Below are 18,629 nucleotides of genomic sequence, written 5' to 3' on the forward strand. Positions count from 1 at the left end.
AAAGGAAAATACGGATTTCACCGAGTGTCTGTCTCCCCCTCAGTCACGTGTCTGTTTGCATGCAGCTGCCCCTGTCTGAGGCAAACTGTTGCTGTTGGGTCTTTTGAACAGTTGTGGGGCTTGACAGCAGAGTTGGTCTGCCCCACAAGGCAGCTCTGTCTTCCACCCTGCTCTGTGGTTGGAAACTTGATCTTTTATTGGTGTGCATAATGTGCTGAGTTAGTTGTTCTTTCCTAGGAGTCGGGGCCTTGGCAGGGGTGCAGATTGCACAATATTATAAAAAAAAATGATTACAGTTTAGGATTAAAATTGAAAAACATTTTTAACCCTTTTGGTCCTAGTGCATGGTCCTGACTTTCAACAGCTCTGCCTGTCAGCCACGTAACTGATGTTTTGTTCTCTCAAGAACATTTCCTCACGCTGCTGTCAAGACAATGCCCTCATGCTAAGCAAGACGTAAGTCACATCATTACAGCTCAGGATCAAACATTGTTCTCACGTTTTAACACAACGTATGCACGGATGCTGTCTTAGGCTGCTGGTAAGAATTTAGAATCTACTGTGTTTCAAAATATTTTAGGCAATGATTAACCAAAAACTTTAATGTTTTTCATATATACTGTAGGCTCGCAACCTATTTTGCAAATGATTATATCAGATCCTCTTGCGCCACAGAATCAAAAGGACTTTTACCTCATATCGTATATATTGACACACAGAAATCTTTCATCATTGCTTCCGGTGTATACTTGTTTCATAAAGACATGCAACACAACAGGAAATCTCTCCAAGGTGAGCTGTATCTTATCTAAGGTAAAGCCCCAGGTCAATACTGAATACACATGAACTAGTGACTCCTCAGCACTGTACTGCAGATTCAAGTCTGGGAGGGTTAATGATAATAATCTCACCCAGCTGCTTTAAATCATAATCATTACTGACTTTTGCTATATTCTGTATGCATCTCATGCAAACACCTTTTTCTGTGTTTTAGTCTCATGTTCCTCCACTCCATCTCCTCCTGTGCAGTTGCCCCTTGGATAACTCCTCCCTCTGAATTGTGTCAGAGCCTCCTCACAGTGGAATATCAATTCCTAAATCGCTGGATGTGCTGAAAAACAGTGGAATTGGATTTTTACTTCATTGTCTCAGTAAGTCTTTCATGACATTGGAAAGCATTAGTTATAAAAATAGCACAGCTAAAAACTGTACCCTAATTCTGCTATAGTCATCCTTTTTGTCCCCAATGTCTTCCATCAGTGGAAACAGTGGTAACAGAGAAACTGGCCATGTGTTTAAAATAAAACAAACTGCACAGTGTTCTTTGATCTGTGCCAATTGCTGTAGATTACACCCCTCCATAATAAATCTCTGATTCATATTTCTCCAAAAAATAAACTAAATCAAAAACCATTTCTTGAGAAAAAAATCATTCGGCCTGATAAATTTCACTCAGGGATTTGGGGGTTAAACGCTTTAGAGTAATGAACAATTAATAAAAAACACATGTTCTGTTCAGGGAAAGAGTTTGAAAAAATAGATGACTTACAAGTCTAAAAAAGAAAAAAAGAATATCCCTGTTGTATGCAAATATGTTTCCAAGATTTGAAAGAACTTTAGACTTGTACTTACCTGTTTTCCTTTTCCTTTGCCTCCAGAAATCTGAATAAATAATGTTTGATTTGTACATCATTATGAATCTATTAAAGCTTTTATTACAGTACATTCCACTTTTCTTGTTGTTTTCCCACACGTTTTATTATGACATTTTTAACCTTTAAGAGCAAGTGCTGTAACACGTCTCCTGACAATGATAAAACCCTTTTATCATTTGTTTGTAATGATCTTATAATACAGTTTAACAAACTACATTTATGCCTTAACATAGATAACTGAATGGTGACTACCAGTACTCAGACCTGAATCTGTGTTTGGCTCAGTGTTTATTTCATGTGTGTTTTTCCAGTTCGCTGCTGCTGAGACTGACCATGGGGTGTGTGCAGCTGCAGTTCTGGTCCCCTGTTTCAGCTGATACCCTAACAAAAGCTCCACAGGTAGGGAAGGAAAGGACACTGCCACCTGGTGGACGGACTGAGCTCTGTGTGAGCAGAAAGGGACGGTCGGAATACCATAGTTGAATTTCCCTTTGGCAGCTTCATTCCAGTTTTTAATTCCTGCCTACATTTTTATGACACTGTTAAAACATATTGCATCTCTCATTTGACACTCAAATTTATCTGTAAATGAGTTACAAATTAAGTTCCACATGGACTGTAATGTCTGAGAGCACCTTTTGAGTTCACAATTCTTGCTGTATACTGAGTTCTAACAAGTTTTAATTTTTTAAGCATTAACCAGTCATTAAATGGTGTTGTTGAATGCATAATGTATTCTTGCTGAACTCAAATGCAGCATCTCCCAGTCCCGGGGCAAAGTTTCTTCTTTTTCACTACATACCGATGATTAAGTAATAGCTGATCAATCGATCAGCAGGAAAGCAATTGTGGGAAATCAGGCAGCTGCTCTGAGGAAAGAGATGTTTCCAGGCAATCCCACACACAATCCCAGCAGCTCTCAGACAGCTGTTGTCTCGCCCTCTGCCCCCTGACAGCGGACTGAGTGACCTAATGGCCTCCGCTCATTCCTTGCTTTCAGTGCTCATCAGCAGTGCTTGTGGCCAGTTCCAAAGGTCATTTCCAGAGGCAGGACCTGTAGCTGAGCAGGAGCCAGGTTCTGAAAATATTTCAGTCTGTACAGTATATTGTGAGGTTGATAACCTGGGGAAATCAAAAGAAACGTGTTTTTGTTTCTGTTCTAGACGTCCATCCCCCTGGGTCTACTAAGCACTCATAAAAGGCACTTGGGCCATTTGTAAGGCAACAGCCAGTGCTGATACATTAAATCACTTGCTCAGTTTACTTGTTTATTGGCTCTGCCATTAGACAAATTATTCTCAGTCAATTTGTTTCTAATTGTGCTGTTGGATGCACAAAAGGCTTGATGCTTACCAGTCTTGGTTTGCTGAAGGATCCGGCACGAATGTACTGCAGGGTTTATGCTTCAGATTCCCTCTCCTGCCTTTCACCTTAAATATATGAGTCTAAATATAGCTCAATCTGAAATACCAGTCAGGTTTATCGGTGATGGAGTTCCAGCACTTGTGTCAGGTTTAATTTGCAAGGCGCAGTGAGTAGAATGGTTCATCTTCATTCTTATCCCCCGTGTGTATTCATAACACAGCGCTGTTTAACTTGATTGGCTTCTGGAAAAGAGGGCAGGTTTCAAAAAGCGTTTGCTTGATTAGGACAGCTGCGTTTCAAAGAAGGGCAAGCCTTTTCGGGTTTCTTCATCGGAAACCTCACAGACAGAGAGAGGAAAATTCACTCACAAACCTGGGAAATAAAAGTACTAAGTATGTATTTATACCTGTAATGTAGCTTTCTGAACTAAACCATAATATAAGAGAGGATACAAATGAAAGGAGGTTTCAGCCCATCTGGCCTCATTGATAGGTGGTAGCTAATTGATCCAAGGACTTCTCATTGTTTCTTGAAGAAAGACAAAGTAACAGCTCCAACCTCAAGACTGGGCATCTAATTCCAGACACCCACTACCCTTAGGGTAAGGATGTGCTTCCTGCTCTCAGTTTTAAATGCACTTTTACATAATTTTCACTTGTGACCCTTGTTTGATGTTTTTCATTTTCAATGCGTCTTTTTGTTTAATTCTGCCATTTTGTATTTTTAGTTTATGTTTTTTATACCTACGAACAAAACCCTACACTTGTCAACTTTAATATAATTTGCCAGGTGTTTTCCCAGTTTTGAATTTGATCAAAATATTTTTGAAATTCATGTGATGCTTCCACCGTGTTTGTTAATCCTCTTATGCGGCATCATCTGCAAGCCTTCCACGTTTGGTAGTCTTCTAACTAAACCAGAATTTAAATCTTAGATGCCAAATAGGAATAGCAGTGGTCCTAGTACAAAACCCCATGCTACAGTACAGTACATCACTCAACTACAGTACATTATCCCAATCTGAACCAACCCCTTATCTGTACTCTTTGTTTATTAACCAATTCTCCATCCAAATGCACAAACTTCCCTGAATGCCAAGCCCCTATAGTTTAAGAATAAATCTTTTATGAGAAACTTGATCATAAATCTTCTTAATTTCTAAATACTGTACACCCTATTATCTACTCTGTGTGCCCATTACTGTTGTTGCTCCTTAAAAGAATTTTCCTGTACTCTATTTATTTATAGTAATTGATGATAAGAATAGAATAATTACTTGCATTTGTATATCACATTTCTTTTTACAGGATTCTAAAATTCAAATTTGGAGGGGGGCACTAACCCACTCATTCATTTTGTTCATGAGGTGAACAAGGGAGATACTGTTTAGCAATTGAATTAAGGTGGAACTTTAGAGAAACCAGAGACCAGAGTGTTTTTTGGTGGCCAAGAAGTAAATATAACACTTCATCTCCTCATACAGCACAGTGTATCTGGTCACCATTGGAAATTCTGCTCCAGAGGAAACAGCATCACCTACTGGTCCACCAACACCATTGACAGAAGCAATATGTTTTTTCTTAGAGGCTTCCCATCCCAGTACTGACCAGGCCCAATGCTTTATAGCCTCTAGCTTAGGAGATCTGATAAGGTCAGGCTATTATGGCAACACTGTAGCCTGTCAACAGTATCTGTCCTGGGCACCTTCAGTATAGGAGGTTTATGGTTTTACTGGACAGAGTGAAATTAATTATTTAAATGTTAATAATGAGCTGCTGAAACTTACAGAAGATAATAAAGGTAACAGACATACTTCTTCTTCTTCTGACCTTTGTCCATGTACAGAAGGACTGGGTTTGAAGACTTTTTGATTTATAGACCCAGGAGTGTCTGTTTACTGAAGTGTAGAAATAGTTCAGGAGGGTCAGACACTGCTTTTAATGATTGCTGCATGTATGTCTCACTCACATCCTCCACTCATCTGAAATAGGGTTTTTTTTAAAGTAAAAAGTAGTTACACTAATGGATTTGTATGTAATCCCACTGGTATATTGTCTTTATATCAAATAAAACAGGCAGTATTACTGGGTACAGAAAAACTATGTGACTGATGTTATCATTTTGTGAAGCAGATAAAGATATTCTGTGGTTTCAATGGCACAGAGTGTAATGGAGAAAAATAGATTTCCTGTTTTCTTTACAAAGCTGATATAGAAAGGCTCAGCCTATATAAAGATAGATTTCTAAGGAAATGGACATCAGGAAATTCAGGATATTGATCCATTTTGACTGCTAGAAGTCCATCTGTAACTAAACATATCGATTGATTACTCATCTTTTTAAAAATGTATGAAGAGTTTGAAATCAAAACTGCTAAGTGACACAGAAGTATTTCTTTTTGCAATACACTTGATGATTTTATCAATCATACATGTCAGCACTAATGGGTGCATTAGTATCCCATATTCACAGGATATACAAATACAAGTTGGGTTAGAAACACAACTTACTTTGCGTTAATTTTAAAATAGTGTCAGCTCAGCTCTGTGGAAAAATAGATCCGTAGATTTTATCACTTTCTTCAATATTAAATCTGAAAGACCTACATAAATATAATAAAGGTAGATAGATAGAGCTCAAGAAGAACATCAACTAATACCATTCAAACAAGAAGCATATTACATTGTCAGACTTAAATATCATGTCCCTAAACACTTTTGTGCTGTGTTAACTTGCAGGCTGATCTTGTCAGGTCTCAGAAGTTCAGCAAGGCTGGGCCTGATTAGTACTGGGATGGGAGACACCATGTTGCTGCAAGAAATGCTAGTGGACCAGAAGGTGGTGCTCTTGCTTCTTGACCAGAATTTTCAAACCACTGTCCGAGTCTGTCCCTGCCTAACACATCTCCTCCCCCTCTCTGATTCAGCCTCCCAATCACTCTGTCTGTTGGGCTGGAGCTCACAGCTTGTTAGGCCTCTTGGACCTTTGCTGCCCGAATGTCTCATGGATTCAGTGAAGCTCTTTGTGACATTGTAGCAAGTGGTGTTTGAAAAAAGTGTAACACATCCCCAGCTGAACTTGAATGCGTTTAACTACTTAAGAGAGGGCAAAACCTAAACTGGAGTGAAGAGCCAAAGTGGAAATATCTGGTATCCGGAGACGCCATGATGTGCTCCCCGCTCAACTAGCACTTAAAGCTCCTAGGACATGGGGCTTTAGGGTTACCAAGGAAACATCTGGTTCCGTCAGCCGCCCTTCACTCCCCCCAGGACAGACAGCAGCTTCCTGCTGGAAGACTAAAACAGATTCAGGTTGCGATTCAGATTGCAAACGTAACACAATCGAAAGAAAAGCTACAGCACAAAAACATCATCCTATGTGATTTTCCTCAGTGACTAGCTGAAAACATTTTATAATCCTTCCAACCTTACTGATATATTGTGGGCAATGATCTAAATGAAGTTTATGACTGCAGTGATTAACTGGACAATTCAAATCCCCATATAACATCAACACTTCCTCAGGCTTACACTACTATAAAACGTCTTGTAAAGGAATCTTGTGTAGGCATTACTTTTTCCTCTGCTTTCAGTGGGAGCATACACAATAATAAATTGAAATGCAGTGTTTTCACCCATTGTCTGAATTTCAAGAAAGGGTCTTATATCTACCTCACCGACATTAAGAATATGCCAACCACCTTCCTTCAGTTTTTGTAGTCCTATAACCAACACCCGACTCTTCCAGTTCTCCGCTTTCCTCACTATTTGTACCAATATCTGCCAGTGCTTCTCAGCTAGTGGAGGGATGTAGCTGTTCGATCTCCCCTCTCCCTCTGACGTACCCCTGTTGATTCTCCCTCCCTTGCTTGTCTGGGTTCCATGTTTCCTTTTCAGGGCAATTTGCAGCAAAGAGCCCCGCTGTCTCATGTCCAAAGCATTTCAAAGAGCTAGATGTGCCAAAAGCAACTTTCGCAATTCCTTTGATCCTAAACTCCAGTGCAATATTCACACCCCCATTTCTGTCATTCAGTACCATGAAAAGTTGCCGCCTGAATGAAACAGCTTGTTTTAAGAGATTTACCAGCCAATGGAATGTGCTTTAAACTCAACACTATCTGATCATTCCTAGAAAGCTGTCTGTTTAGTTAGTCATTATTTAAAACAGAAGAATGTCAAAGAGGGTCATTCATGTAATTCAATCACAAAAAGCTTTACTGACAGGATACATTAAAGCAGGAGGCCTAGTGAAAGTGAGTCCCACTGCTTGTTCTACCTACACACTCTCCTCTTTCAACTTCCATGTCTGTCAATGTTGGTCAATCTCCGTCTTCATGGTGTGGCAACTCAGTCTACTGGATCAGGTTTTGCTGTTGGTTTAGGAACTTTCTTTTTACCAGATATTGTGCCAGAGTGGATATCTTCTGTAGACTGTAAGACTACAGCTTACAGTGCTGTATTGTAGGTTTTCTTCATTAATTCATTGATTGAGGCATTGGTGATGCTCACAGTATTGCCGTTGAGGGAGGTGTGGATCAGTTTAATAACGGAGTGTGCCAGTGAGCTAATGGCACACTGCCAGGTGGTGAGTTCATGGCGTTTCAGTGTTATGTAGCAGTATGAATGTGGGCTTCTCTTGCTGAGGTGGGCCAAATATTTCAGATAGTTCAAGTACTGTAGGTAGCTGCATCAGCATGCGTACTGTAGGTGCAAAGGAACAAGTAAAAGTTTAGTCCATGCTGAAAAGAGAAGAAAAGAAACACAACATTTCGGCTGTAGAGCCTTCCTCAGGCTTCAGGCAAATATTTCAGGGATCATTTTTGTACTGCGCAAAGTAGCAGAAAATGGCCCAATTCAGTTCACTTATTCACTGTGCTCCTGCGCAGCCGGAGGTGGTTAATCTGAAGAACTCCAGGTGCATTAAGTGATTTGGACTGCTATCCTTGCTGCTTCACAAGAGGTAAATCATCATCAGAATATAATCATCATTCCATGAAATGGTATTTTATTATCTAAACAAGGGTTTTATCATTGTGCAGTAGTGTTCTCAACTCAGTACAGAAGCAAGTATTTGGATTTTGTTTATTGAGTTACATCATATATCCCACTACTGACACATGTACAATGAGGTGGATATAGTGCAGGACACATCTACAGTGAAAGACTGCAGTGCCATTACTTTGCTATTGCAAATCTGTAAAAGGTTCACAAACACTGCATAACTTTCCTATCTGCTACTAGGTCAATCCTGACCTTTTTACAGTTTATTTTTCTAAATTAATTAACACTGTTCAGTTAAAAAAATATATTAAAACTACAAGTAAATGCAAACTGTTATTCTCCTTCTTTTAAAAATAAACTGTATTTGTCTAGTTGTGTTTTTCTGTTAAAAACTAAAGTATTACCTAGTAAAATAATACAAAAACAGATAAACAAACAAAGGTAAACAAAATATAAAAAAGATTTTCTTTTTTACAAAAGCCCTTTCTCTGTCTGATGTCATTCTTGCAGATAAATGTTCTGGCCTCTTGAGCTGCTCCTTCAGTTCATTCATTCCTGAAACAAAATCAAACATTCTGATGTCAGTAAATGTGTCCCACACATCCTCGGCTAAAATGGGCTGTAAAATTTTTTCAAGGTCTGCTTTTCTTTTGAAGAATAGCAAAATGCTCAGGTTTAGATGTTTTGAGGTTTGTTTGTTGAGGAGCAGAAGGTAAAATCATTGCATCGAGCATAGAGTGTGTTAGAATTCATTTGAAAACAGTACGAAAGATTTTGTTATGGCTTTAGATTTCAGTATTTTTTATTTTCCAGATGTTTGTTGATATTTTGATAATCCATTTCTGAGCTGAGCTGCTCTGTTTAAAATTCACTGTTTTCTGTAAATGAAAATGTATATTTTTGTATTTGTATTCTGGTGCAACGTACCTTAATGATGGTCTTTTCCCAGAATCGTAATCTACAACAGAAAGGATGCATCTTGATAAATATGCAGTGCACTGTCAAATAAAAATAAGTCACAAGTTTCTTTTCATCTCTGTACTTTCAAGTATATGAGGAAATAAAGTAATTAATCTAATTTCCTCCCTGAGGAGCGCTCAGATGCTCCCAACAGTACTCATTCCTAAAGCACTGAGGAGGTTGCAGCAGGTCAAGCTGCCTTTGACAGGCAGAGGTGTTGAAGGAGTGCATGTACAGTTCCTCAGTATTTGCTAACACAGGAGTGGCAGAGTTAAGACAAAATAATAATCAATAGGCGATTCCAGATTTGACAGAATTAACATCAGAAAACCAAAAAAAAATTCTAAAGAGCAGCAGCTCAACAGATTTAATATATCAATTGAGTTACATCATATATCCCACTACTGACACATACAATGAGGTGGATATAGTGCAGGACACATCTGCAGTGAAAGACTGCAGTGCCATTACTTTGCTATTGCAAGTCTGTAAAAGGTTCACAAACACTGCATAAGTCTGTTTTACTACACTTTCCTGTCTGCTACTAGCGCAAGTCCAATCCTGACCTTTTTACAGTTTAGTTTTCTATTTTATTCTTATCCAACATATTCAAATGTAGCTCTTTTATCACACCATTTCAATGTAAACTTTAGGTTGCAGGGATCTTATGATTTCTAACACAATAGCAGCATGAACAGGCTGTTACTGACATATTCTTAAAGCTAAAACACTTTCAGTAATACAGGCACGCTTCTGAAAGTAAAAACATAAATATCAATTGTATCCCTCAGCCATCTCTTACCTGAGAGATCATTATCCAACATGTGTTTCTTAATCATGTACAGTTTTATTATAACGAAGCACAAAGCTAAAAATGCACCTATTCCAGCTCCAATGACCGCATACTTGATCTCTGTAAAGCAGAAGACGAGAAGACAATAACAAGTGTATTGTTGCATGTTTTGTATTTTGATACGAGGTTAATGTGAATATTCAGGAATGGCAAAATAATTGGCTTAGCTACAAACAAAATACCAAAAACCCCACCAATTTTCAAACTTTCTGAATTGCAAATAGAAATAAATAAAAAGTTTGCCAGTACTTTACTCATAGAATTAGACTACACATCAAAGGGAAGTTCAGGATAAATCAATACAAAACCCTCTCATCACAGCTATCCAGGGAAGTTCAATAATGCTACCATGCACTTGTATTAAAGTGAAATTAATCAATAACAGGTCTACAGTTACCATTAAGTAAAAAAAAACAGCCTTGTGTCTCATATAACATCGTCAAGTACAATTAATGTTTTGACCATGTAATTGTTCCCATTACACTACTGTACATGGACAGGGCTGTGCTGTCTTTATATGAATTTGCTTTACCTGGTTCGTCAGGGTTCTTTAATCCATTTGCATGGACTTCTACCACCAAAACATCTGCAAAATAAAGTTACATGGATTGTATTCTACTACTTCTTGAAAATGATGTCTAATTTTTAAAGGAGAGGTGCATTGACACCAATCAGCTACAGCTGTTATTACACTTTTAACTAGAGAATGATGTCCATTTCAGTTCAGGTTGCAACAGAGCCAATATCTGGAAAGAAGACTTCATGAAGTGCAGCACAAAAAGCAAAATATATTTCTGATTTAACTATCAGTCTAAAAACAAGCACTGCTTATCTCACCTTATCGGGCGGACGCTATTACACTACAGGAAGACTGCAACAGTTGATATGACATACTTTTTTTTAAAAAAGAAAGGCTTATCTACAAATAGCATCTTCAAAGCAAAGAAAAACAACTTTAATATTTGTGGCAACCAGCTCTCAAAGAACTATCGTTTTGAGAAACATTAATCCCATTAAAATGGACACTTTTTTAAGAGCCCAATACATTTTCAGTCCCAATTCTTTACATTTGTATATCACCATTAATTGCAGAGGATTCTAAAGTGTTAGAATAGAATTTAGAGATAGAAGAGGACCCACTTCGTGCAAGACTTGACTGAATTGCTAGGTGGCACACATCAGCTACTCTGCACCAGCAGCCCCACTGAACATTCAACCAGTTGGAGGAGTGAGAAATTGATTCACTAGCTGAATTAAGGGTGAACTTTCGAGAGGCAGACTGGAGAAAAGCAGAGCAGAACAGTGCCGTGGGATCTTTAATCTATGATTTTTCATCTTTAAGTCTTAATTTCTCAACAGAAGGAAGGTACTTTCCAGTTAATCCTTATTAAACCCTTTAAACTCCACAGCAGTAGTATGAGCAGATGGCATTGATATCTTTGAGACTTTGTATTGCAAAGCCAACTGAGCCCCTCAGTGGTTTTGCGACCTCTAAGCCATAGGTCTGAATTTAGTCAGAATTAAAGATGTTTTGACCCAACCTAAGACATAACTAATGTTTTTAGAGTGCTACAGTTGTTTAATAAATGTTTGCACGGCCCACTGGTACAAGACCCGGGATAGATCCAGGACGTGCTGGAGGGATTATAACTGCGAACACCTGGAAGTCCCACAGGAGTTGCTGTGGAAAGGCAGGTCTGGTCTGCCCTGCTCAGCCTGTTACCAAAAAGACCCTCACCTGGATGTATAATTTGTAAAGAGCCAGTGTTACTGAACACCTTTCACAAGCATATTCTTTTTATGCAGTGCTACTTCTGACAGAGTGGTCACCAGAAGCACTGCCTTTCCTCCCTGCACGAGACACAGACACAGTTGTGGGTCAATGTCTTCCAGGCTCCTCGCTCTCAGTTTGTCATGTCGGGATACCAGATGCATAACAGCATAACACCACGACAGGGAGCACAAACTCTTTCAGCAACAATCTCCACTATTATTCCTCATTCCACAAGGTGACATCTCCTGCACAATGACAAAACCAGTCTGGAAGCCTATCAGTGAGCTGAATCACACTGAAAGTAATCTATTAATGGAGTGATTATGTTTGCATCAGTATGCATTAATAAAAAATAAACAGTGTAAAAAGTGAAGTTAAATCCAAAAACACAAAACCACCATCAGTTTATAGTTTCTAGAAGCTTTCAGAAAGGAATCATTATGTTTTATGACAGAAAACAGAGATCAAACATGTAAAATGTAAAACTATAAAAATAATTTCAAAGCTGTCACATTTTAACACTCTCTTTCTAGTTCTAGTTAGGTCTCCACCCTCCTGCTGAGTGTTTGAAATCATACAACCCCCAGCAATCACTGAGGAAGAAATACTGCACGTTTGCTTTCTGAGCTCAAGGAAACAACTTCTCAGTTTGTTTTAAAACACTTGTACACACGACTACTTTACAATGCACATACTGTATGCAGAAGCAACTAAGAAGTTAATTAAAGGAACATACGTACCTGTCAGTAGGACCACAGTAAAAGCAGAAAGCACTCTAAGAGACTGAACCATTTTGTTTTGTTCTGAATTCTTGGCACATTATTTTTGCCTTTCTTACAAGAATGAAAAAAAAACAAGTCACATGTTAGCCCGTTTAGAGAAACACAGCCACATCCTGTGTCTGTTCCTTCTTGAAAGAGAAACTGTAAATAAGACGTGACACTGATACCATTATTGTTCACAAGGACAGTGGACACCTTAATGCAAAACTACAGTACATTCAAGTTTCTTGAGAAATCAAATTCATCATCTCTCACGCAGGCAGTCTTTTCAGTGTCAGGTGTAATGTTAAACTGACATTTAAAAAGATCCTTATCCTAAAGTATTTTTTTTCAAAGTGTGTATTATGTAAGCTGACGTATTCATAATATTGGTCAAACCATATGTCAATTAGTAACTAGTCCTCTTCTCACTTCTCACTGCTGCAGTTACAATCCCTCTAAGAGACTGGGCAGAAGGTACTGGCTGCAGCGTACTCTTTTGAGGCTGGGACTGCTTGCTAGTAAAGATTTAGTCCTCTCATTGGGACCTCTGTGGAACTTCAATTTCAATTTCACTGAGAAACAGGCTCTGACACGTTGGCAATGATGTTACATTATTCAAGGCGTGGGCTTAAAGAATAAATATACTACTTGCTCGGACTTGTACAGGTCCTCATGTTTTCCGAACATCTGCTCTTAAATTTGTCTTTAAGTCCTGAGTTCGTGTCTGACTGCCATAATTCAAACCTGTAAGTAGTTAAGCTACCCGGACTTGGGGAATAGGATCTCCCACACACACAGCTAACCTGACTCCAGTATTTCTGACGTCCAGTCTTGCGCTGGGAGGGCCCGTGTGTCTGCAGGTGCTCCAGGTCTCTTTAATGCAGCAGCTCATGAAGAGCGGGGAGAGGCTGTTAAACTGCTCCTGTTACCGGCTGGTTGATCCTGTCAAGAGTGGGGTTGAAATGAAAGCCCTCAGATGCACGGGCCATCCTGCCTTGCTGCAGTCCGTCTTGCTGTTGTTTTGATAGTTGTGTTCACATCTCTGCCTGCCTGCCCTTTTCATTGTAGCTGCTACTCAGCTGGAGGCCTCCCACCCAAACACTGCCTGTTCCCCAAACAGGCCGGTGTCACAAGTCAAGTGGGATTATCTGTCCCAATGAAACGGTGCAAGGATCAGACATTTCTATGCAATACTATCGCCAACCTTATTGAAAAGAGACTGATACTGTCCCTTGTCGAGTTTTACTGTGGTTTGAAATAGGGAACAAGGAAAGATACAGTGAAATCCTAATAAAAGCATGACTCGGTATATAGAGAGATGGCAAGGCAAGCAATGGACACTACTTGGTGTCTACTACTTGGACTCCTGGCTTGAATGCATGTTAGAAACACTTCATATTCCCTTTTGTATATGGAAAAGCTCCAAGGTAGCTCAAAGCACCACTTGTCCTGAAATATGGTACCAGCTTCATAACTGTCAGCGTTTGTCTGATTGATAGCTGTCATTGTCCGTTTGGCCCCTCGAACCTTCATTTTATCACTGCTCACAACGCTGCATTGTCATGCCGCTCCCAGCGAAGGCTTACTTGTCCTGCCTCATGGCTATTTCAGGCGCGGCGTCTGGAGTTGAGAGGGGGGCGCGTTCTGACAATGACACGGTGGCAACATAGCTGGGCTGTTTGCAGTGCCCTGGTGTACTCTTTTGAGGCTGGGACTGCTTGCTAGTAAAGATTTAGTCCTCTCATTGGGACCGCTGTGGAACTTCAATTTCAATTTTTACCGAGAAACAGGCTCTGACACGTTGGCAATGATGTTACATTATTCAAGGCGTGGGCTTAAAGAATAAAGATACTTGTACAGGTCCTCATGTTTTCCGAAGGTCTGCTCTTAAATTTGAGCAGTTTCATCATGAGAGACTGTCTTGTCCTGAGTTTGTGTCTGACTGCGCGCTCTGACAATGACACAGTGGCAACATAGCTGGGCTGTTTGTGGTGCCCTGGTGGCACTGCACCAGACTGGACCCACTTTGATTCACAAGTGTGGCATGAGAGATAGGCAGGGGTGTGATCATGAAGAATCCGAACACTCTTTCTGTTTCTAAAGCTCTATTGTGACAGCAAGTGGAAACTTTCGACGGCACTTAGACACATTTAACTATGTTTAGCAATGAAGTGCCAATTGTGAGACAACAATAGCTACTTTTAGTTATTTATTTAAATCATTGGATGATTGCACATACAGTACTTTGCTTTGTTAATCGGCTCCTGTTTTGTTGCCTGAAATATATCCGTGTTCCTCTCTCACTGCCAAGAAACTGTGAAGAAAGGTTTGACAGCAACATGACAACATTTGTGTTGGTAAAACGATCAGGCTTGTTTAGTCCCAGCAGCCATTTCCAGATTCTTGAATTTCTTGGGCTCTGATGTTTGTGTGTGATTGTTTGTGCCTAAGAGTCTTTCTAGCAACATGCTCCTGCTATCAATTTACCATATCACTTGATAACGTGTTCTTAAATAAAACTGTTAGTAAAACACTTAACAGCATGTAAACAGGACTAATGTTTTGTCCTTCGTTTTAGGAAACTCCTAACTGCAACACACAGGACAGCAGACATGACTGTTTACCCTGACATTTCAAGCAAGTATATCATATATTTTAGGCAGAGTTTGGAATGACTTCAGGAAGAGAGAAATATTGGATTACTGAGAAAAAAGGACATCTAATCATGGCATATTTGCATGTTGCAAGAAATACCAATGTAAAATTAAATCCTGTACTCCATGTACAGTATAGTATAGCTAGTGCCTTGAAAGGGACACTGAATGCAGTTCGAAGCAAAATAAAAATATCCCAATAGCTAATTGCTTAGATATAAATCATGGCACCCCTTTGCCAGCACAGCATGTTGTTTGTGTAAAGGTAAAGAAGTAAAAATCCACAAGCACTTCCTCCAAAAGTCAAAAGCCTGTTTTGATTGACTGACGTTGTTGTCCTTAAATAAACCTTGCAGGTTGCATCAGACAGAACCTGTAATGTTGCCAGATGAAGTCCCAGCTCCCTGCGGCTCTATAAGCTGGACACTGCAGCAGACAAGTGGGCTAAGTGGAGCCCTGGCTAGCGACAGGAGAGCTAGGAATGAGGGGAATGTGACTATCAGCCTGTGAAATCCCAGGGCGTCAGAAAAAATGCCTGCTTTACTGGTGAGCAGCAACCTGCTCCCAGCACCTCTCTGTGTCCGTGAGTGATGGCCGACCACACTGCTGTTCGAGCCCATGTGTGGGTGTCCATCATGTCCACAGCCTGGGCTCCTCAGCAGCCAAGGCTCCTGGGAAAGTATTCACTGCTCCCATCTCCTATTATAGCATTGCCTGCCTGCAATTTAAGGCTGTGGGAAGATTACTTGACGTGAAAGTCATTCTGGACCTCTGTGGCTGGGCAGCCATAAAGATCCCCTGTATGCCTTATGACCTTCTTTGCTAAGAGGTAAGTGTCTGCAGATAGTAAAATAAAAATGCCCTCGAATTCCTTTCTACTTTTAAAAAGGTCCCAAGTGCCGACACAGCACAATGAGCCCTGAGTCTCCAGAGACTAAACTGGGATTTGTCTTGCCTCAAGGAAGTGTAGGATACTGGCCGAACACACAGCTACAAGGAACAGAATTGGTTCCCATTTATTACTGTACCATGTACAGAGCAGGGTGGAAAAAACATTTTTTTTTTACAAATTTACTATACTATTATTATAATATTTTAATGTTGACTGTTTCTTGTGAAATTACCCAAAACAGGCCAAACAATCTTGCATTTTCTAAGCATGTTAAATATGTTGGCTGTTTAGCAATCATAGCAAACAATTAAACATACTGCGCATAGTGACAAGAAATTTTGAACTATAGTGGAGTGTTAATGGCATCACTTATTATTTATATTTCAAAACTTAGCCAGCAAAAATTAAGACACAATATTTTTTAAATAATTCAATAGATGAAAAGCAATAGGGATTTCCTAATCAAACCGTGACCTGTGTACATATAAATAAGAAAGGTTACAAATGACAGCTACAGAGACCTCCAAAAGTATTGGGACAGTAAAAAGTGTTACTTTTGCTGTGAAATCTAGTAAAGAAAGTCTAGATCTAACATTCTGGGTGAATGAAACAAGTCGATCATGCTGAATCTCTTTATTTAACAGGCACAGAAGTATTGCGACAATCTGCAGTAATGTGTGTTTTGTTGGCCAAGTGTTTGCTGTTAGATCATTAGACACTAATAGAAGAGTTGAACTTCTTAGTAACCTCACTTTGATGTCAGTGCTTGGAGTCTCTAATCAAAAGTCAAAGTATAAACCAAGGAACTTTCTGCTAAAGAAAAGGGGGCAAATTTGAAACTGTCAGAAAACCTCAGTCAGAATCATTGCACAGAAACAGGCCAAAATCAAACAATTTGAAATTTACTGAAGAAGAAAGTAACCACTGGTATAGTTACCAACTACCAAGACTGGGTCGCCAAACCAAAACATTTGAATTAGATTTCCAAACTTTTATCAGAGCTGTCAAGGAAACCCTAAAACAGCTGTTAGTAAAATCACCCACAACCTCCATACTGCAGAGGTGAAGATATCAAAATGAATGTATCACAGTAGACTGAGACAGCAGAGATAATCCTTTACCAAAGTGACAGAGTGGTGAAATGTGGAGACACACCTCGTGATCCTAGTCAGTCAAGCCATGGAGTGGGCACTGATGGGAGTCCCGGTAAGGAACTCACACATTTTCTTTATTGATAATTGAATTAATGTCAGTAGCATCAGCACAAAGTCTGAAATTTACAGAAAAGATTTGTCTGCTTATGTATAGTATAAGAACTTGCTTCCATACTTATCAGATGACGCGTCACCACGTTAAATTACATTGACCCATAACATAAAGCCCATGAAACGTGATGAAAGTTCATCAGGAGAATAAAAGTGGAAACTTTTCTTCTAAGACCAGCCAGGTCATTCTCCAGATGAGCAACATTTTATATGCTGAAGAATAAATTGTAGTCCAAAATTCCTTCAAAATAGGCAAGAACTCAAAGTGGGGCTGCAGCACATGTTTGGCAAAGCATCTCTCATGATTACCCGCAGAGTTTAGAGAGTTTAATAGGTCCTAAACTGCATGGAGTTACGGCCTCAAAGAGTTATGTAACCAAATGCTGACATTCACACTCTTAAATGGACAAATTTACATAAAGTGAATGGGTCCCAAGTCCTATAGTTGTTTGGAATCACTGCATTGGACACAAAGCCTGTGTTTGCTCTAATACGACCACGTATGTATGGAATTACTCAAAAAATAAAATATATATTATATCACGCTTATCCTTCCTATTCAACTCTTGATTACAAATACAAATTGCTTGAATAAAAAGCAAAATTAAGAGTGACATTGACTTTTCTGACTCAACGCTGTAAATGGGATGGACTGCCCAATAGTGTCACGTATTACAGCACCACCAAAACAAGGGCAGGTGTGACACAACAAGACAGGAGGCCACGCTGTGGCAGAGCCCTGCTGGAGGCCATTCTGCCGAAACAAACCTGCAGCGATCAAGTCGAGAAATGACTGCGGGAAATCCACATGAGCAAAGTACACGGAGTTCAAAGTTTTAAAAAAGGCTCGTGAACGGGAATAAGGGAGCAGGGTTAAGTTACAAAGCTAGAATTCCAAATGGCGATGTTCGCAGCAGTGGCTGAGCTATGGAGTGCCCCTTGCAGCCTGACACCAAGGTGCACGAACATGATTTGTGAATCTGTGTGTGTAAATGCAGTCAGGGAGAGGACTGATTACACTGGGTGAGAAGGATTGCTAAGTGTTCGTTCTGGATTTATTCAGGAAATTGTAGGATCTGAACGTCCCCCCTTTATCTGAATACCTCAGGTCCACATTTCCACAACCTGGCACACCATTAGAGGAGCCAGGTAAGGCTTCCTCTTTCCAGGGTGTTGCGAAACAAAAAAAAACATGTAAACAAGAAAGAAAGCTAAACACCTCCAGGACCAAACTGTTATGATCGGTTGTGATTATCAGATGACATTCATCGAGGCAATTCTCCGGTCTCAGCTTCACTCCAAGAACATCGGACACATTTGTCTGTGATGCAATTGGCTATTTCTGTTGTGAGACATCAGTGCCTAAAAGCTTGACAGCCCACGTGGTCGGCCTGATGCACTGACAAGCCCGAATTAATGATGGATAGCAAAAAAGCCTCTCTGGTAA

The 18,629-nt window shown here is 39.8% G+C and overlaps 1 long non-coding RNA gene across 1 annotated transcript; it reads right to left on the reverse strand.

The window, feature by feature from the left end:
• Window positions 1-8,089: 8,089 nt before the first annotated feature.
• LOC148834577 (uncharacterized) lies at window positions 8,090-12,881 on the reverse strand. Its single transcript, XR_016091107.1, has 5 exons — window positions 12,348-12,881; window positions 10,366-10,419; window positions 9,783-9,893; window positions 8,948-8,978; window positions 8,090-8,575 (listed from the first exon to the last, which is right to left on the reverse strand). It is a non-coding gene; the product is annotated as an uncharacterized LOC148834577 (long non-coding RNA).
• Between the last annotated feature and the right edge of the window lie 5,748 nt (window positions 12,882-18,629).

This window comes from Atractosteus spatula, chromosome 5 (assembly GCF_055471065.1).
Source record: "Atractosteus spatula isolate fAtrSpa1 chromosome 5, fAtrSpa1.hap1, whole genome shotgun sequence".
Classification (NCBI taxonomy): Eukaryota; Metazoa; Chordata; class Actinopteri; order Semionotiformes; family Lepisosteidae; genus Atractosteus; species Atractosteus spatula.